Source organism: Hyperolius riggenbachi, chromosome 2 (genome assembly GCF_040937935.1).
Source record: "Hyperolius riggenbachi isolate aHypRig1 chromosome 2, aHypRig1.pri, whole genome shotgun sequence".
Taxonomy (NCBI): domain Eukaryota; kingdom Metazoa; phylum Chordata; class Amphibia; order Anura; family Hyperoliidae; genus Hyperolius; species Hyperolius riggenbachi.
In genome coordinates this window covers 319,072,163-319,094,206 of record NC_090647.1, presented here as the reverse complement: position 1 = coordinate 319,094,206, position 22,044 = coordinate 319,072,163, and positions in this window count along the sequence as shown.

The following is a 22,044-nucleotide window of genomic DNA, read 5'->3' as shown; positions in this document are numbered from 1 at the left end:
ACTGCTCAGAGTCCCTTTAACCATTATACTAACCAGCCACCACTGACAGGATGGCGAGGGCTGGTTTATGTGCTGATGGGGCCCCTTTGACTCTGAATGGGGCCCCAAGCGACTGCTTTTAATGCCTGGTTGGTATTCCGGCCCTGTCTGCCAATATCTGTATTTACAAATAAAAGGTTACTCACAAACGGTTGCAACCTGCAGAGTAAAAATCAGAGGCATATTTAAAATTATTTAAATACACCTCTGAGCTTTAATTGTGGCCTCCACCTCCCCAATAGCCAGAACCTCTTCTCTCCAAATTGGTACTAAGAAATGTAAGGTGTACCAGAGCTGTTGAAATACAAAGAATAGATACCTACCCGAGGCTTCCTCCAGCTCCATAAGGACGTCTGAGTCCCTCACCATCCTTTCCGCGGTCTGCCGTTCAGCCTCAATAAGCACCAGTAACTGGTTCAGTCGGGATCTTTTGCCCCGGGTAAGTATCGATTTTTTTTTTCTAACAGCTCTGGTTTTCATAAACTATGGTTGTCAACCGTTCAGGAGAAACCCTTTTACTAGCAATATGTCCGTTACATAAATGCATTGACAATATATAAGTACTTCCAGACACACCAACAATGAAATATTTTAACTTACTGGCAAGATATGACAGTAACATTGTAACATAGCATTTTAAACATGTAAACATTAGTGTAGAATGCTTCCAATATCTGCCAATATCTGTATTTACTAAAAAAGGTTACTCACAAACGGTTGCAACCTGCAAAGTAAAAATCAGAGGCATATTTAAAATTATTTAAATACACCTCTGAGCTTTAATTGCGGCCTCCACCTCCCCTATAGCCAAAACCTCTTCTCTCCAAATTGCTACTAAGAAATGTAAAGTGTACCAGAGCTGTTAAAATACAAAGAATAGATACCTACCCGGGGCTTCCTCCAGCTCCATAGGCACGTCTGAGTCCCTCGCCATCCTTTCCGCGGTCTGCCGTTCAGCCTCAATAAGCACCGGTAACTGGTTCAATCGGGATCTTTTGCCCCGGGTAAGTATCGATTCTGTTTTTTTTTCTAACAGCTCTGGTTTTCTTTAACTATGGTTGTCAACCGTTCAGGAGAAACCCTTTTACTAGCAATAGGTCCGTTACATAAATGCATTGACAATCGATAAGTACTTCCAGACACACCAACAATAAAATATTTTAACTTACTGGTAAGATATGACAGTAGTATAGTAACATAGCATTTTAAACATGTAAACATTAGTGTAGAATGCTTCCAATATCTGCCAATATCTGTATTTACAAAAAAAAGGTTACTCACAAACGGTTGCAACCCGCAGAGTAAAAATCAGAGGCATATTTAAAATTATTTAAATACACCTCTGAGCTTTAATTGTGGCCTCCACCTCCCCAATAGCCAGAACCTCTTCTCTCCAAATTGGTACTAAGAAATGTAAGGTGTACCAGAGCTGTTGAAATACAAAGAATAGATACCTACCCGAGGCTTCCTCCAGCTCCATAAGGACGTCTGAGTCCCTCGCCGTCCTTTCCGTGGTCTGCCGTTAAGCCTCAATAAGCACCGGTAACTGGTTCAGTCGGGATCTTTTGCCCCGGGTAAGTATCGATTCTTTTTTTTTCTAACAGCCCTGGTTTTCTTTAACTATGGTTGTCAACCGTTCAGGAGAAAATCTTTTACTAGCAATATGTCCGTTACATAAATGCATTGACAATATATAAGTACTTCCAGACACACCAATAATGAAATATTTTAACTTACTGGTAAGATATAACAGTAGTATAGTAACATAGCATTTTAAACATGTAAACATTAGTGTAGAATGCTTTCAATATCTGCATTTACAAAAAAAGGTTACTCACAAACGGTTGCAACCTGCAGAGTAAAATCAGGTGGCATATTTAAAATTATTTAAATACACATCTGAGCTTTAATTGTGGCCTCCACCTCCCCTATAGCCAAAACCTCTTCTCTCCAAATTGGTACTAAGAAATGTAAAGTGTACCAGAGCTGTTAAAATACAAAGAATAGATACCTACCCGGGGCTTCCTCCAGCTCCATAGGCACGTCTGAGTCCCTCGCCGTCCTTTTCGCGGTCTGCCGTTCAGCCTCAATCAGCACCGGTAACTGGTTCAGTCGGGATCTTTTGCCCCGGGTAAGTATCTATTCTTTTTTTTTTACTAACAGCTCTGGTTTTCTTTAACTATGGTTGTCAACCGTTCAGGAGAAACCCTTTTACTAGCAATATGTCCATTACATAAATGCATTGACAATATATAAGTACTTCCAGACACACCAACAATGAAATATTTTAACTTACTGGCAAGATATGTCAGTAGTATAGTAACATAGCATTTTAAACATGTAAACATTAGTTTAGAATGCTTCCAATATCTGCCAATATTTGTATTTACAAAAAAAGGTTACTCACAAACGGTTGTAACCTGCAGAGTAAAAATCAGGGACATATTTCAAATTATTTAAATACACCTCTGAGCTTTAATTGTGGCCTCCACCTCCCCTATAGCCAAAACCTCTTCTCTCCAAATTGGTACTAAGAAATGTAAAGTGTACCAGAGCTGTTAAAATACAAAGAATAGATACCTACCCGGGGCTTCCTCCAGCTCCATAGGCACGTCTGAGTCCCTCGCTGTCCTTTCCGCGGTCTGCCGTTCAGCCTCAATAAGCACCGGTAACTGGTTCAGACGGGATCTTTTGCTCCAGGTAAGTATCAATTCTGTTTTTTTTCTAACAGCTCTGGTTTTCTTTAACTATGGTTGTCAACCGTTCAGGAGAAACCCTTTTACTAGCAATATGTCCGTTACATAAATGCATTGACAATCTATAAGTACTTCCAGACACACCAACAATGAAATATTTTAACTTACTGGCAAGATATGACAGTAGTATAGTAACATAGCATTTTAAACATGTAAACATTAGTGTACAATGCTTCCAATATCGGCTTTTACAAAAAAAAGGTTACTCACAAACGGTTGCAACCTGCAGAGTAAAAATCAGGGGCATATTTCAAATTACTTAAATATACCTCTGAGCTTTAATTGTGGCCTCCACCTCCCCAATAGCCAGAACCTCTTCTCTCCAAATTGGTACTAAGAAATGTAAAGTGTACCAGAGCTGTTAAAATACAAAGAATAGATACCTACCCGGGGCTTCCTCCAGCTCCTTAGGCACGTCTGAGTCCCTCGCCGTCCTTTCCGTGGTCTGCCGTTCAGCCTCAATAAGCACCGGTAACTGGTTCAGTCGGGATCTTTTGCCCCGGGTAATTATCCATTCTTTTTTTTTTTTATGACAGCTCTGGTTTTCTTTAACTATGGTTGTCAACCGTTCAGGAGAAACCCTTTTACTAGCAATATGTCCGTTACATAAATGCATTGACAATCTATAAGTACTTCCAGACACACCAACAATGAAATATTTTAACTTACTGGTAAGATATAACAGTGGTATAGTAACATAGCATTTTAAACATGTAAACATTAGCGTAGAATGCTTCCAATATCTGCCAATATATGAATTTACAAAAAAAGGTTACTCACAAACGGTTTCAACCTGCAGAGTAAAAATCAGAGGCATATTTAAAATTATTTAAATACACCTCTGAGCTTTAATTGTGGCCTCCACCTCCCCTATAGCCAAAACCTCTTCTCTCCAAATTGGTACTAAGAAATGTAGGGTGTACCAGAGCTGTTGAAATACAAAGAATAGATACCTACCCGGGGCTTCCTCCAGCTCCATAGGCACGTCTGAGTCCCTCGCCGTCCTTTTCGCGGTCTGCCGTTCAGCATCAATAAGCACCGGTAACTGGTTCAGTCGGGATCTTTTGCCCCGGGTAAGTATCGATTCTGTTTTTTTTCTAACAGCTCTGGTTTTCTTTAACTATGGTTGTCAACCGTTCAGGAAAAACCCTTTTACTAGCAATATGTCCATTACATAAATGCATTGACAATATATATGTACTTCCAGACACACAAACAATGAAATATTTTAACTTACTGGTAAGATATAACAGTAGTATAGTAACATAGCATTTTAAACATGTAAACATTAGTGTAGAATGCTTTCAATATCTGCATTTACAAAAAAAATGTTACTCACAAACGCTTGCCACCTGCAGAGTAAAAATCAGTGGCATATTTAAAATTATTTAAATACACCTCTGAGCTTTAATTGTGGCCTCCACCTCCCCTATAGCCAAAACCTCTTCTCTCCAAATTGGTACTAAGAAATGTAGGGTGTACCAGAGCTGTTGAAATACAAAGAATAGATACCTACCTGGGGCTTCCTCCAGCTCCATAGGCACGTCTGAGTCCCTCGCCGTCCTTTTCGCGGTCTGCCATTCAGCATCAATAAGCATCGGTAACTGGTTCAGTCGGGATCTTTTACCCCGGGTAAGTATCGATTCTTTTTTTTTTCTAACAGCTCTGGTTTTCTTTAACTATTATTGTCAACCGTTCAGGAGAAACCCTTTTACTAGCAATATGTCCATTACATAAATGCATTGACAATATATAAGTACTTCCAGACACACCAACAATGAAATATTTTAACTTACTGGCAAGATATGTCAGTAGTATAGTAACATAGCATTTTAAACATGTAAACATTAGTTTAGAATGCTTCCAATATCTGCCAATATTTGTATTTACAAAAAAAGGTTACTCACAAACGGTTGTAACCTGCAGAGTAAAAATCAGGGACATATTTCAAATTATTTAAATACACCTCTGAGCTTTAATTGTGGCCTCCACCTCCCCTATAGCCAAAACCTCTTCTCTCCAAATTGGTACTAAGAAATGTAAAGTGTACCAGAGCTGTTAAAATACAAAGAATAGATACCTACCCGGGGCTTCCTCCAGCTCCATAGGCACGTCTGAGTCCCTCGCTGTCCTTTCCGCGGTCTGCCGTTCAGCCTCAATAAGCACCGGTAACTGGTTCAGACGGGATCTTTTGCTCCGGGTAAGTATCAATTCTGTTTTTTTTCTAACAGCTCTGGTTTTCTTTAACTATGGTTGTCAACCGTTCAGGAGAAACCCTTTTACTAGCAATATGTCCGTTACATAAATGCATTGACAATCTACAAGTACTTCCAGACACACCAACAATGAAATATTTTAACTTACTGGCAAGATATGACAGTAGTATAGTAACATAGCATTTTAAACATGTAAACATTAGTGTACAATGCTTCCAATATCGGCTTTTACAAAAAAAAGGTTACTCACAAACGGTTGCAACCTGCAGAGTAAAAATCAGGGGCATATTTCAAATTACTTAAATATACCTCTGAGCTTTAATTGTGGCCTCCACCTCCCCAATAGCCAGAACCTCTTCTCTCCAAATTGGTACTAAGAAATGTAAAGTGTACCAGAGCTGTTAAAATACAAAGAATAGATACCTACCCGGGGCTTCCTCCAGCTCCTTAGGCACGTCTGAGTCCCTCGCCGTCCTTTCCGTGGTCTGCCGTTCAGCCTCAATAAGCACCGGTAACTGGTTCAGTCGGGATCTTTTGCCCCGGGTAATTATCCATTCTTTTTTTTTTTTATGACAGCTCTGGTTTTCTTTAACTATGGTTGTCAACCGTTCAGGAGAAACCCTTTTACTAGCAATATGTCCGTTACATAAATGCATTGACAATCTATAAGTACTTCCAGACACACCAACAATGAAATATTTTAACTTACTGGTAAGATATAACAGTGGTATAGTAACATAGCATTTTAAACATGTAAACATTAGCGTAGAATGCTTCCAATATCTGCCAATATATGAATTTACAAAAAAAGGTTACTCACAAACGGTTTCAACCTGCAGAGTAAAAATCAGAGGCATATTTAAAATTATTTAAATACACCTCTGAGCTTTAATTGTGGCCTCCACCTCCCCTATAGCCAAAACCTCTTCTCTCCAAATTGGTACTAAGAAATGTAGGGTGTACCAGAGCTGTTGAAATACAAAGAATAGATACCTACCCGGGGCTTCCTCCAGCTCCATAGGCACGTCTGAGTCCCTCGCCGTCCTTTTCGCGGTCTGCCGTTCAGCATCAATAAGCACCGGTAACTGGTTCAGTCGGGATCTTTTGCCCCGGGTAAGTATCGATTCTGTTTTTTTTCTAACAGCTCTGGTTTTCTTTAACTATGGTTGTCAACCGTTCAGGAAAAACCCTTTTACTAGCAATATGTCCATTACATAAATGCATTGACAATATATATGTACTTCCAGACACACAAACAATGAAATATTTTAACTTACTGGTAAGATATAACAGTAGTATAGTAACATAGCATTTTAAACATGTAAACATTAGTGTAGAATGCTTTCAATATCTGCATTTACAAAAAAAATGTTACTCACAAACGCTTGCCACCTGCAGAGTAAAAATCAGTGGCATATTTAAAATTATTTAAATACACCTCTGAGCTTTAATTGTGGCCTCCACCTCCCCTATAGCCAAAACCTCTTCTCTCCAAATTGGTACTAAGAAATGTAGGGTGTACCAGAGCTGTTGAAATACAAAGAATAGATACCTACCTGGGGCTTCCTCCAGCTCCATAGGCACGTCTGAGTCCCTCGCCGTCCTTTTCGCGGTCTGCCATTCAGCATCAATAAGCATCGGTAACTGGTTCAGTCGGGATCTTTTACCCCGGGTAAGTATCGATTCTTTTTTTTTTCTAACAGCTCTGGTTTTCTTTAACTATTATTGTCAACCGTTCAGGAGAAACCCTTTTACTAGCAATATGTCCGTTACATAAATGCATTAACAATATTTAAGTACTTCCAGACACACCAACAATGAAATATTTTAACTTACTGGTAAGATATGACAGTAGTATAGTAACATAGCATTTTAAACATGTAAACATTAGTGTACAATGCTTCCAATATCGGCTTTTACAAAAAAAAGGTTACTCACAAACGATTGCAACCTGCAGAGTAAAAATCAGGGGCATATTTCAAATTACTTAAATATACCTCTGAGCTTTAATTGTGGCCTCCACCTCCCCAATAGCCAGAACCTCTTCTCTCCAAATTGGTACTAAGAAATGTAAAGTGTACCAGAGCTGTTAAAATACAAAGAATAGATACCTACCCGGGGCTTCCTCCAGCTCCTTAGGCACGTCTGAGTCCCTCGCCGTCCTTTCCGTGGTCTGCCGTTCAGCCTCAATAAGCACCGGTAACTGGTTCAGTCGGGATCTTTTGCCCCGGGTAAGTATCCATTCTTTTTTTTTTCATGACAGCTCTGGTTTTCTTTAACTATGGTTGTCAACCGTTCAGGAGAAACCCTTTTACTAGCAATATGTCCGTTACATAAATGCATTGACAATCTATAAGTACTTCCAGACACACCAACAATGAAATATTTTAACTTACTGGCAAGATATGACAGTAGTATAGTAACATAGCATTTTAAACATGTAAACATTAGTGTAGAATGCTTCCAATATCTGCCAATATCTGTATTTGCAAAAAAAGGTTACTCACAAACGGTTGCAACCTGCAGAGTAAAAATCACAGGCATATATAAAATTATTTAAATACACCTCTGAGCTTTAATTGTGGCCTCCACCTGCCCAATAGCCAGAACCTCTTCTCTCCAAATTGGTACTAAGAAATGTAAAGTGTACCAGAGCTGTTAAAATACAAAGAATAGATACCTACCCGGGGCTTCCTCCAGCTCCTTAGGCACGTCTGAGTCCCTCGCCGTCCTTTCCGTGGTCTGCCGTTCAGCCTCAATAAGCACCGGTAACTGGTTCAGTCGGGATCTTTTGCCCCGGGTAAGTATCCATTCTTTTTTTTTTTATGACAGCTCTGGTTTTCTTTAACTATGGTTGTCAACCGTTCAGGAGAAACCCTTTTACTAGCAATATGTCCGTTACATAAATGCATTGACAATCTATAAGTACTTCCAGACACACCAACAATGAAATATTTTAACTTACTGGCACGATATGACAGTAGTATAGTAACATAGCATTTTAAACATGTAAACATTAGTGTAGAATGCTTCCAATATCTGCCAACAGAGCCGGATTAAGGCTTAATGGGGCCCTAAGCAAAGTAACTGATTTGGGCCCCCCATCATGTCGTAATAGAATCAGAAGATGCAGCTGCACAGCAACATGCTGCACACACCGGGGCAGCCAAGCTACTGGTTGCTTTGGGCAACAGCCCGCTTTCCTCTGTGGGTGCACAATGCAGGAAATAGCAGAGGCAAAATGCAGAGTGAGAGATGAATGGCTGGGACATTTGCACTCAGGGGCTGGGGCACCCCTGTGAAGAGGGCGCCAGATATCACAGCAGCAGCACTTTCCCCCTGCATCTTCAGCCTGGCAATAGTAGAAAGCTCTGGACACCACCACACCGGAAGCCGTTTCCCAGACAGAATTACATAACCACCCCCGCCACCGAACTAGTGTTGGGCGAACACCTGGATGTTCGGGTTCGGGAAAGTTCGCCGAACATGGCCACAATGTTCGAACCCCGAACTCCCCGAACATCCCGCTTTAGGGGGCCCTATGGGGTCGCAGGCATAAGGGGGGAGCATGCCCTGATCGCAGGGGGGGTCGGAAATTCCCCCCACCCCCTCCGCTAGCGCTCCCCCCTCTGCCCGCTTCCCCATACAAAAGTTTCAGGAAGTACCCGTCCGGTGGTAGTGGGTGGCTGGCAGTGGGCGGCACTGTGAAGTGAGTGACTGAGGAGGAGGAGTCCGGAGAGTGACGCGTTGAGGGAGGCCGGGCAGCGGGCGGTTCAGCAGTAGTACCGTACTAGTAGTACAGTGGCGAACACTGTTCGCCCAACACTACACCGACCAACCGATTTCCTCCCAAACCAGACAGCCACCATGCAGCCTCCATCCCAGTGAATACGATAGTCCAGCAGAGAAGGCAGCCGCAGCGGGGGATAATGACAGCACCAGATGACTCACATTCACCTATTGCGATCCAAGCAATAGAGGTCCCGTCATCCGGAGCCCATTTGTCTCCTCTAGAGTGCTGCCGCTCTGTTACTACTACTATTACTACTTCCTACTTCCTGTCTGATCTGAGAATCAGGAAGTTCAGAGCGAGCGGCTGCCCTGTAGAAGAGACAGATGGGTTTTAGATGACGGGATCTCTATCGCTTGGATCATGGATAGGTGAGTGAGCGTTTGCCATCTGCTGCTATCATTCTTGCTGCAGCTGTGGTTCTCTGTGGGAAGGGAAGGCGGAGTGGGCAGCAGTAGAGCGCACAGTAGCAGGAGGAGGACCTAGGAGGAGAGCCTGGCTCTGAAGACAATCAGCAGCACACGGCATCATTTGACAAGACAAGCCAAATAACATTTATATCGCGTTTTTCTCCTTGCGGACTCAAAGCGCCAGAGCTGCAGCCACTAGGACGTGCCCTATAGGCAGTAGCAGTGTTAGAGAGACTTGCCTAAGGTCTCCTACTGAATAGGTGCTGACTTACTGAACAGGCAGAGCCGAGATTCGAACCCTGGTCTCCGGTGTCCGAGGCAGAGCCCTTAAAGGGACTCCGAGCAGTGCCTGTGGGTATGTCTTTAAGCATACCCACAACTAATTAATTACATCCTCACACCTACCAGCATGATGTTTGTAATTATATCCCCCTGGGTTCCTTATATTTCATTGCATTGTGCTGAATCAAGCTGCCGACTTTGGAGAAAACTCGTCCTGTGGCTGCAATTTCAATCGCGAAAAATAGCAAAAACTAAAAGGCATAGGGCAGCCGTTTATATATCATTGGAAAGAGGAGAAAGAGCGCTTTAAAATGATTTGCATCTTTCCATAGTTACTGCACTGCTCAGAGTCCCTTTAACCATTATACTAACCAGCCACCACTGACAGGATGGCGAGGGCTGGTTTATGTGCTGATGGGGCCCCTTTGACTCTGAATGGGGCCCCAAGCGACTGCTTTTAATGCCTGGTTGGTAATCCGGCCCTGTCTGCCAATATCTGTATTTACAAATAAAAGGTTACTCACAAACGGTTGCAACCTGCAGAGTAAAAATCAGAGGCATATTTAAAATTATTTAAATACACCTCTGAGCTTTAATTGTGGCCTCCACCTCCACTATAGCCAAAACCTCTTCTCTCCAAATTGGTACTAAGAAATGTAAAGTGTACCAGAGCTGTTAAAATACAAAGAGTAGATACCTACCCGGGGCTTCCTCCAGCTCCATAAGGACGTCTGAGTCCCTCACCATCCTTTCCGCGGTCTGCCGTTCAGCCTCAATAAGCACCAGTAACTGGTTCAGTCGGGATCTTTTGCCCCGGGTAAGTATCGATTTTTTTTTTCTAACAGCTCTGGTTTTCATAAACTATGGTTGTCAACCGTTCAGGAGAAACCCTTTTACTAGCAATATGTCCGTTACATAAATGCATTGACAATATATAAGTACTTCCAGACACACCAACAATGAAATATTTTAACTTACTGGCAAGATATGACAGTAACATTGTAACATAGCATTTTAAACATGTAAACATTAGTGTAGAATGCTTCCAATATCTGCCAATATCTGTATTTACTAAAAAAGGTTACTCACAAACGGTTGCAACCTGCAAAGTAAAAATCAGAGGCATATTTAAAATTATTTAAATACACCTCTGAGCTTTAATTGCGGCCTCCACCTCCCCTATAGCCAAAACCTCTTCTCTCCAAATTGCTACTAAGAAATGTAAAGTGTACCAGAGCTGTTAAAATACAAAGAATAGATACCTACCCGGGGCTTCCTCCAGCTCCATAGGCACGTCTGAGTCCCTCGCCATCCTTTCCGCGGTCTGCCGTTCAGCCTCAATAAGCACCGGTAACTGGTTCAATCGGGATCTTTTGCCCCGGGTAAGTATCGATTCTGTTTTTTTTTCTAACAGCTCTGGTTTTCTTTAACTATGGTTGTCAACCGTTCAGGAGAAACCCTTTTACTAGCAATAGGTCCGTTACATAAATGCATTGACAATCGATAAGTACTTCCAGACACACCAACAATAAAATATTTTAACTTACTGGTAAGATATGACAGTAGTATAGTAACATAGCATTTTAAACATGTAAACATTAGTGTAGAATGCTTCCAATATCTGCCAATATCTGTATTTACAAAAAAAAGGTTACTCACAAACGGTTGCAACCCGCAGAGTAAAAATCAGAGGCATATTTAAAATTATTTAAATACACCTCTGAGCTTTAATTGTGGCCTCCACCTCCCCAATAGCCAGAACCTCTTCTCTCCAAATTGGTACTAAGAAATGTAAAGTGTACCAGAGCTGTTAAAATACAAAGAGTAGATACCTACCCAGGGCTTCCTCCAGCTCCATAAGGACGTCTGAGCCCCTCGCCGTCCTTTCCGCGGTCTGCCGTTTAGCCTCAATAAGCACCGGTAACTGGTTCAGTCGGGATCTTTTGCCCCGGGTAAGTATCGATTCTTTTTTTTTTCTAACAGCCCTGGTTTTCTTTAACTATGGTTGTCAACCGTTCAGGAGAAAATCTTTTACTAGCAATATGTCCGTTACATAAATGCATTGACAATATATAAGTACTTCCAGACACACCAACAATGAAATATTTTAACTTACTGGTAAGATATAACAGTAGTATAGTAACATAGCATTTTAAACATGTAAACATTAGTGTAGAATGCTTTCAATATCTGCATTTACAAAAAAAGGTTACTCACAAACGGTTGCAACCTGCAGAGTAAAAATCAGTGGCATATTTAAAATTATTTAAATACACCTCTGAGCTTTAATTGTGGCCTCCACCTCCCCTATAGCCAAAACCTCTTCTCTCCAAATTGGTACTGAGAAATGTAAAGTGTACCAGAGCTGTTAAAATACAAAGAGTAGATACCTACCCGGGGCTTCCTCCAGCTCCATAGGCACGTCTGAGTCCCTCGCCGTCCTTTCCGCGGTCTGCCGTTCAGCCTCAATAAGCACCGGTAACTGGTTCAGACGGGATCTTTTGCTCCGGGTAAGTATCGATTCTGTTTTTTTTCTAACAGCTCTGGTTTTCTTTAACTATGGTTGTCAACCGTTCAGGAAAACCCTTTTACTAGCAATATGTCCGTTACATAAATGCATTGACAATCTATAAGTACTTCCAGACACACCAACAATGAAATATTTTAACTTACTGGCAAAATATGACAGTAGTATAGTAACATAGCATTTTAAACATGTAAACATTAGTGTAGAATGCTTCCAATATCTGCCAATATCTGTATTTACAAAAAAAGGTTACTCACAAACGGTTGCAACCCGCAGAGTAAAAATCAGAGGCATATATAAAATTATTTAAATACACCTCTGAGCTTTAATTGTGGCCTCCACCTCCCCAATAGCCAGAACCTCTTCTCTCCAAATTGGTACTAAGAAATGTAAAGTGTACCAGAGCTGTTAAAATACAAAGAGTAGATACCTACCCGGGGCTTCCTCCAGCTCCATAAGGACGTCTGAGCCCCTCGCCGTCCTTTCCGCGGTCTGCCGTTCAGCCTCAATAAGCACCGGTAACTGGTTCAGTCGGGATCTTTTGCCCCGGGTAAGTATTGATTCTTTTTTTTTTCTAACAGCTCTGGTTTTCTTTAATTATGGTTGTCAACCGTTCAGGAGAAACCCTTTTACTAGCAATATGTCCGTTACATAAATGCATTGACAATCTATAAGTACTTCCAGACACACCAACAATGAAATATTTTTACTTACTGGTAAGATATAACAGTAGTATAGTAACATAGCATTTTAAACATGTAAACATTAGTGTAGAATGCTTTCAATATCTGCATTTACAAAAAAAGGTTACTCACAAACGGTTGCAACCTGCAGAGTAAAATCAGGTGGCATATTTAAAATTATTTAAATACACATCTGAGCTTTAATTGTGGCCTCCACCTCCCCTATAGCCAAAACCTCTTCTCTCCAAATTGGTACTAAGAAATGTAAAGTGTACCAGAGCTGTTAAAATACAAAGAATAGATACCTACCCGGGGCTTCCTCCAGCTCCATAGGCACGTCTGAGTCCCTCGCCGTCCTTTTCGCGGTCTGCCGTTCAGCCTCAATCAGCACCGGTAACTGGTTCAGTCGGGATCTTTTGCCCCGGGTAAGTATCTATTCTTTTTTTTTTTCTAACAGCTCTGGTTTTCTTTAACTATGGTTGTCAACCGTTCAGGAGAAACCCTTTTATTAGCAATATGTCCATTACATAAATGCATTGACAATATATAAGTACTTCCAGACACACCAACAATGAAATATTTTAACTTACTGGCAAGATATGTCAGTAGTATAGTAACATAGCATTTTAAACATGTAAACATTAGTTTAGAATGCTTCCAATATCTGCCAATATTTGTATTTACAAAAAAAGGTTACTCACAAACGGTTGTAACCTGCAGAGTAAAAATCAGGGGCATATTTCAAATTATTTAAATACACCTCTGAGCTTTAATTGTGGCCTCCACCTCCCCTATAGCCAAAACCTCTTCTCTCCAAATTGGTACTAAGAAATGTAAAGTGTACCAGAGCTGTAAAAATACAAATAATAGATACCTACCCGGGGCTTCCTCCAGCTCCATAGGCACGTCTGAGTCCCTCGCTGTCCTTTCCGCGGTCTGCCGTTCAGCCTCAATAAGCACCGGTAACTGGTTCAGACGGGACCTTTTGCTCCGGGTAAGTATCAATTCTGTTTTTTTTCTAACAGCTCTGGTTTTCTTTAACTATGGTTGTCAACCGTTCAGGAGAAACCCTTTTACTAGCAATATGTCCGTTACATAAATGCATTGACAATCTATAAGTACTTCCAGACACACCAACAATGAAATATTTTAACTTACTGGCAAGATATGACAGTAGTATAGTAACATAGCATTTTAAACATGTAAACATTAGTGTACAATGCTTCCAATATCGGCTTTTACAAAAAAAAGGTTACTCACAAACGGTTGCAACCTGCAGAGTAAAAATCAGGGGCATATTTCAAATTACTTAAATATACCTCTGAGCTTTAATTGTGGCCTCCACCTCCCCAATAGCCAGAACCTCTTCTCTCCAAATTGGTACTAAGAAATGTAAAGTGTACCAGAGCTGTTAAAATACAAAGAATAGATACCTACCCGGGGCTTCCTCCAGCTCCTTAGGCACGTCTGAGTCCCTCGCCGTCCTTTCCGTGGTCTGCCGTTCAGCCTCAATAAGCACCGGTAACTGGTTCAGTCGGGATCTTTTGCCCCGGGTAATTATCCATTCTTTTTTTTTTTTATGACAGCTCTGGTTTTCTTTAACTATGGTTGTCAACCGTTCAGGAGAAACCCTTTTACTAGCAATATGTCCGTTACATAAATGCATTGACAATCTATAAGTACTTCCAGACACACCAACAATGAAATATTTTAACTTACTGGTAAGATATAACAGTGGTATAGTAACATAGCATTTTAAACATGTAAACATTAGCGTAGAATGCTTCCAATATCTGCCAATATATGAATTTACAAAAAAAGGTTACTCACAAACGGTTTCAACCTGCAGAGTAAAAATCAGAGGCATATTTAAAATTATTTAAATACACCTCTGAGCTTTAATTGTGGCCTCCACCTCCCCTATAGCCAAAACCTCTTCTCTCCAAATTGGTACTAAGAAATGTAGGGTGTACCAGAGCTGTTGAAATACAAAGAATAGATACCTACCCGGGGCTTCCTCCAGCTCCATAGGCACGTCTGAGTCCCTCGCCGTCCTTTTCGCGGTCTGCCGTTCAGCATCAATAAGCACCGGTAACTGGTTCAGTCGGGATCTTTTGCCCCGGGTAAGTATCGATTCTGTTTTTTTTCTAACAGCTCTGGTTTTCTTTAACTATGGTTGTCAACCGTTCAGGAAAAACCCTTTTACTAGCAATATGTCCATTACATAAATGCATTGACAATATATATGTACTTCCAGACACACCAACAATGAAATATTTTAACTTACTGGTAAAATATAACAGTAGTATAGTAACATAGCATTTTAAACATGTAAACATTAGTGTAGAATGCTTTCAATATCTGCATTTACAAAAAAAATGTTACTCACAAACGGTTGCAACCTGCAGAGTAAAAATCAGTGGCATATTTAAAATTATTTAAATACACCTCTGAGCTTTAATTGTGGCCTCCACCTCCCCTATAGCCAAAACCTCTTCTCTCCAAATTGGTACTAAGAAATGTAGGGTGTACCAGAGCTGTTGAAATACAAAGAATAGATACCTACCTGGGGCTTCCTCCAGCTCCATAGGCACGTCTGAGTCCCTCGCCGTCCTTTTCGCGGTCTGCCATTCAGCATCAATAAGCATCGGTAACTGGTTCAGTCGGGATCTTTTACCCCGGGTAAGTATCGATTCTTTTTTTTTTCTAACAGCTCTGGTTTTCTTTAACTATTATTGTCAACCGTTCAGGAGAAACCCTTTTACTAGCAATATGTCCGTTACATAAATGCATTAACAATATTTAAGTACTTCCAGACACACCAACAATGAAATATTTTAACTTACTGGTAAGATATGACAGTAGTATAGTAACATAGCATTTTAAACATGTAAACATTAGTGTACAATGCTTCCAATATCGGCTTTTACAAAAAAAAGGTTACTCACAAACGGTTGCAACCTGCAGAGTAAAAATCAGGGGCATATTTCAAATTACTTAAATATACCTCTGAGCTTTAATTGTGGCCTCCACCTCCCCAATAGCCAGAACCTCTTCTCTCCAAATTGGTACTAAGAAATGTAAAGTGTACCAGAGCTGTTAAAATACAAAGAATAGATACCTACCCGGGGCTTCCTCCAGCTCCTTAGGCACGTCTGAGTCCCTCGCCGTCCTTTCCGTGGTCTGCCGTTCAGCCTCAATAAGCACCGGTAACTGGTTCAGTCGGGATCTTTTGCCCCGGGTAAGTATCCATTCTTTTTTTTTTCATGACAGCTCTGGTTTTCTTTAACTATGGTTGTCAACCGTTCAGGAGAAACGCTTTTACTAGCAATATGTCCGTTACATAAATGCATTGACAATATATAAGTACTTCCAGACACACCAACAATGAAATATTTTAACTTACTGGTAAGATATAACAGTAGTATAGTAACATAGCATTTTAAACATGTAAACATTAGTGTAGAATGCTTTCAATATCTGCATTTACAAAAAAAGGTTACTCACAAACGGTTGCAACCTGCAGAGTAAAAATCAGTGGCATATTTAAAATTATTTAAATACACCTCTGAGCTTTAATTGTGGCCTCCACCTCCCCTATAGCCAAAACCTCTTCTCTCCAAATTGGTACTGAGAAATGTAAAGTGTACCAGAGCTGTTAAAATACAAAGAGTAGATACCTACCCGGGGCTTCCTCCAGCTCCATAGGCACGTCTGAGTCCCTCGCCGTCCTTTCCGCGGTCTGCCGTTCAGCCTCAATAAGCACCGGTAACTGGTTCAGACGGGATCTTTTGCTCCGGGTAAGTATCGATTCTGTTTTTTTTCTAACAGCTCTGGTTTTCTTTAACTATGGTTGTCAACCGTTCAGGAAAACCCTTTTACTAGCAATATGTCCGTTACATAAATGCATTGACAATCTATAAGTACTTCCAGACACACCAACAATGAAATATTTTAACTTACTGGCAAAATATGACAGTAGTATAGTAACATAGCATTTTAAACATGTAAACATTAGCGTAGAATGCTTCCAATATCTGCCAATATATGAATTTACAAAAAAAGGTTACTCACAAACGGTTTCAACCTGCAGAGTAAAAATCAGAGGCATATTTAAAATTATTTAAATACACCTCTGAGCTTTAATTGTGGCCTCCACCTCCCCTATAGCCAAAACCTCTTCTCTCCAAATTGGTACTAAGAAATGTAGGGTGTACCAGAGCTGTTGAAATACAAAGAATAGATACCTACCCGGGGCTTCCTCCAGCTCCATAGGCACGTCTGAGTCCCTCGCCGTCCTTTTCGCGGTCTGCCGTTCAGCATCAATAAGCACCGGTAACTGGTTCAGTCGGGATCTTTTGCCCCGGGTAAGTATCGATTCTGTTTTTTTTCTAACAGCTCTGGTTTTCTTTAACTATGGTTGTCAACCGTTCAGGAAAAACCCTTTTACTAGCAATATGTCCATTACATAAATGCATTGACAATATATATGTACTTCCAGACACACCAACAATGAAATATTTTAACTTACTGGTAAAATATAACAGTAGTATAGTAACATAGCATTTTAAACATGTAAACATTAGTGTAGAATGCTTTCAATATCTGCATTTACAAAAAAAATGTTACTCACAAACGGTTGCAACCTGCAGAGTAAAAATCAGTGGCATATTTAAAATTATTTAAATACACCTCTGAGCTTTAATTGTGGCCTCCACCTCCCCTATAGCCAAAACCTCTTCTCTCCAAATTGGTACTAAGAAATGTAGGGTGTACCAGAGCTGTTGAAATACAAAGAATAGATACCTACCTGGGGCTTCCTCCAGCTCCATAGGCACGTCTGAGTCCCTCGCCGTCCTTTTCGCGGTCTGCCATTCAGCATCAATAAGCATCGGTAACTGGTTCAGTCGGGATCTTTTACCCCGGGTAAGTATCGATTCTTTTTTTTTTCTAACAGCTCTGGTTTTCTTTAACTATTATTGTCAACCGTTCAGGAGAAACCCTTTTACTAGCAATATGTCCGTTACATAAATGCATTAACAATATTTAAGTACTTCCAGACACACCAACAATGAAATATTTTAACTTACTGGTAAGATATGACAGTAGTATAGTAACATAGCATTTTAAACATGTAAACATTAGTGTACAATGCTTCCAATATCGGCTTTTACAAAAAAAAAGGTTACTCACAAACGGTTGCAACCTGCAGAGTAAAAATCAGGGGCATATTTCAAATTACTTAAATATACCTCTGAGCTTTAATTGTGGCCTCCACCTCCCCAATAGCCAGAACCTCTTCTCTCCAAATTGGTACTAAGAAATGTAAAGTGTACCAGAGCTGTTAAAATACAAAGAATAGATACCTACCCGGGGCTTCCTCCAGCTCCTTAGGCACGTCTGAGTCCCTCGCCGTCCTTTCCGTGGTCTGCCGTTCAGCCTCAATAAGCACCGGTAACTGGTTCAGTCGGGATCTTTTGCCCCGGGTAAGTATCCATTCTTTTTTTTTTCATGACAGCTCTGGTTTTCTTTAACTATGGTTGTCAACCGTTCAGGAGAAACCCTTTTACTAGCAATATGTCCGTTACATAAATGCATTGACAATCTATAAGTACTTCCAGACACACCAACAATGAAATATTTTAACTTACTGGCAAGATATGACAGTAGTATAGTAACATAGCATTTTAAACATGTAAACATTAGTGTAGAATGCTTCCAATATCTGCCAATATCTGTATTTGCAAAAAAAGGTTACTCACAAACGGTTGCAACCTGCAGAGTAAAAATCAGAGGCATATATAAAATTATTTAAATACACCTCTGAGCTTTAATTGTGGCCTCCACCTGCCCAATAGCCAGAACCTCTTCTCTCCAAATTGGTACTAAGAAATGTAAAGTGTACCAGAGCTGTTAAAATACAAAGAATAGATACCTACCCGGGGCTTCCTCCAGCTCCTTAGGCACGTCTGAGTCCCTCGCCGTCCTTTCCGTGGTCTGCCGTTCAGCCTCAATAAGCACCGGTAACTGGTTCAGTCGGGATCTTTTGCCCCGGGTAAGTATCCATTCTTTTTTTTTTTTATGACAGCTCTGGTTTTCTTTAACTATGGTTGTCAACCGTTCAGGAGAAACCCTTTTACTAGCAATATGTCCGTTACATAAATGCATTGACAATCTATAAGTACTTCCAGACACACCAACAATGAAATATTTTAACTTACTGGCACGATATGACAGTAGTATAGTAACATAGCATTTTAAACATGTAAACATTAGTGTAGAATGCTTCCAATATCTGCCAACAGAGCCGGATTAAGCCTTAATGGGGCCCTAAGCAAAGTAACTGATTTGGGCCCCCCATCATGTCGTAATAGAATCAGAAGATGCAGCTGCACAGCAACATGCTGCACACACCGGGGCAGCCAAGCTACTGGTTGCTTTGGGCAACAGCCCGCTTTCCTCTGTGGGTGCACAATGCAGGGAATAGCAGAGGCAAAATGCAGAGTGAGAGATGAATGGCTGGGACATTTGCACTCAGGGGCTGGGGCACCCCTGTGAAGAGGGCGCCAGATATCACAGCAGCAGCACTTTCCCCCTGCATCTTCAGCCTGGCAATAGTAGAAAGCTCTGGACACCACCAAACCGGAAGCCGTTTCCCAGACAGAATTACATAACCACCCCCGCCACCGAACTAGTGTTGGGCGAACACCTGGATGTTCGGGTTCGGGAAAGTTCGCCGAACATGGCCACAATGTTCGAACCCCGAACTCCCCGAACATCCCGCTTTAGGGGGCCCTATGGGGTCGCAGGCATAAGGGGGGAGCATGCTCTGATCGCAGGGGGGGTCGGAAATTCCCCCCACCCCCTCCGCTAGCGCTCCCCCCTCTGCCCGCTTCCCCATACAAAAGTTTCAGGAAGTACCCGTCCGGTGGTAGTGGGTGGCTGGCAGTGGGCGGCACTGTGAAGTGAGTGACTGAGGAGGAGGAGTCCAGAGAGTGACGCGTTGAGGGAGGCCGGGCAGCGGGCGGTTCAGCAGTAGTACCGTACTAGTAGTACAGTGGCGAACACTGTTCGCCCAACACTACACCGACCAACCGATTTCCTCCCAAACCAGACAGCCACCATGCAGCCTCCATCCCAGTGAATACGATAGTCCAGCAGAGAAGGCAGCCGCAGCGGGGGATAATGACAGCACCAGATGACTCACATTCACCTATTGCGATCCAAGCAATAGAGGTCCCGTCATCCGGAGCCCATTTGTCTCCTCTAGAGTGCTGCCGCTCTGTTACTACTACTATTACTACTTCCTACTTCCTGTCTGATCTGAGAATCAGGAAGTTCAGAGCGAGCGGCTGCCCTGTAGAAGAGACAGATGGGTTTTAGATGACGGGATCTCTATCGCTTGGATCATGGATAGGTGAGTGAGCGTTTGCCATCTGCTGCTATCATTCTTGCTGCAGCTGTGGTTCTCTGTGGGAAGGGAAGGCGGAGTGGGCAGCAGTAGAGCGCACAGTAGCAGGAGGAGGACCTAGGAGGAGAGCCTGGCTCTGAAGACAATCAGCAGCACACGGCATCATTTGACAAGACAAGACAAATAACATTTATATCGCGTTTTTCTCCTTGCGGACTCAAAGCGCCAGAGCTGCAGCCACTAGGACGTGCCCTATAGGCAGTAGCAGTGTTAGAGAGACTTGCCTAAGGTCTCCTACTGAATAGGTGCTGACTTACTGAACAGGCAGAGCCGAGATTCGAACCCTGGTCTCCGGTGTCCGAGGCAGAGCCCTTAAAGGGACTCCGAGCAGTGCCTGTGGGTATGTCTTTAAGCATACCCACAACTAATTAATTACATCCTCACACCTACCAGCATGATGTTTGTAATTATATCCCCCTGGGTTCCTTATATTTCATTGCATTGTGCTGAATCAAGCTGCCGACTTTGGAGAAAACTCGTCCTGTGGCTGCAATTTCAATCGCGAAAAATAGCAAAAACTAAAAGGCATAGGGCAGCCGTTTATATATCATTGGAAAGAGGAGAAAGAGCGCTTTAAAATGATTTGCATCTTTCCATAGTTACTGCACTGCTCAGAGTCCCTTTAACCATTATACTTACCAGCCACCACTGACAGGATGGCGAGGGCTGGTTTATGTGCTGATGGGGCCCCTTTGACTCTGAATGGGGCCCCAAGCGACTGCTTTTAATGCCTGGTTGGTAATCCGGCCCTGTCTGCCAATATCTGTATTTACAAATAAAAGGTTACTCACAAACGGTTGCAACCTGCAGAGTAAAAATCAGAGGCATATTTAAAATTATTTAAATACACCTCTGAGCTTTAATTGTGGCCTCCACCTCCACTATAGCCAAAACCTCTTCTCTCCAAATTGGTACTAAGAAATGTAAAGTGTACCAGAGCTGTTAAAATACAAAGAGTAGATACCTACCCGGGGCTTCCTCCAGCTCCATAAGGACGTCTGAGTCCCTCACCATCCTTTCCGCGGTCTGCCGTTCAGCCTCAATAAGCACCAGTAACTGGTTCAGTCGGGATCTTTTGCCCCGGGTAAGTATCGATTTTTTTTTTCTAACAGCTCTGGTTTTCATTAACTATGGTTGTCAACCGTTCAGGAGAAACCCTTTTACTAGCAATATGTCCATTACATAAATGCATTGACAATATATAAGTACTTCCAGACACACCAACAATGAAATATTTTAACTTACTGGCAAGATATGACAGTAACATTGTAACATAGCATTTTAAACATGTAAACATTAGTGTAGAATGCTTCCAATATCTGCCAATATCTGTATTTACAAAAAAAGGTTACTCACAAACGGTTGCAACCTGCAGAGTAAAAATCAGAGGCATATTTAAAATTATTTAAATACACCTCTGAGCTTTAATTGCGGCCTCCACCTCCCCTATAGCCAAAACCTGTTCTCTCCAAATTGCTACTAAGAAATGTAAAGTGTACCAGAGCTGTTAAAATACAAAGAATAGATACCTACCCGGGGCTTCCTCCAGCTCCATAGGCACGTCTGAGTCCCTCGCCATCCTTTCCGCGGTCTGCCGTTCAGCCTCAATAAGCACCGGTAACTGGTTCAGTCGGGATCTTTTGCCCCGGGTAAGTATCGATTCTGTTTTTTTTTCTAACAGCTCTGGTTTTCTTTAACTATGGTTGTCAACCGTTCAGGAGAAACCCTTTTACTAGCAATAGGTCCGTTACATAAATGCATTGACAATCGATAAGTACTTCCAGACACACCAACAATAAAATATTTTAACTTACTGGTAAGATATGACAGTAGTATAGTAACATAGCATTTTAAACATGTAAACATTAGT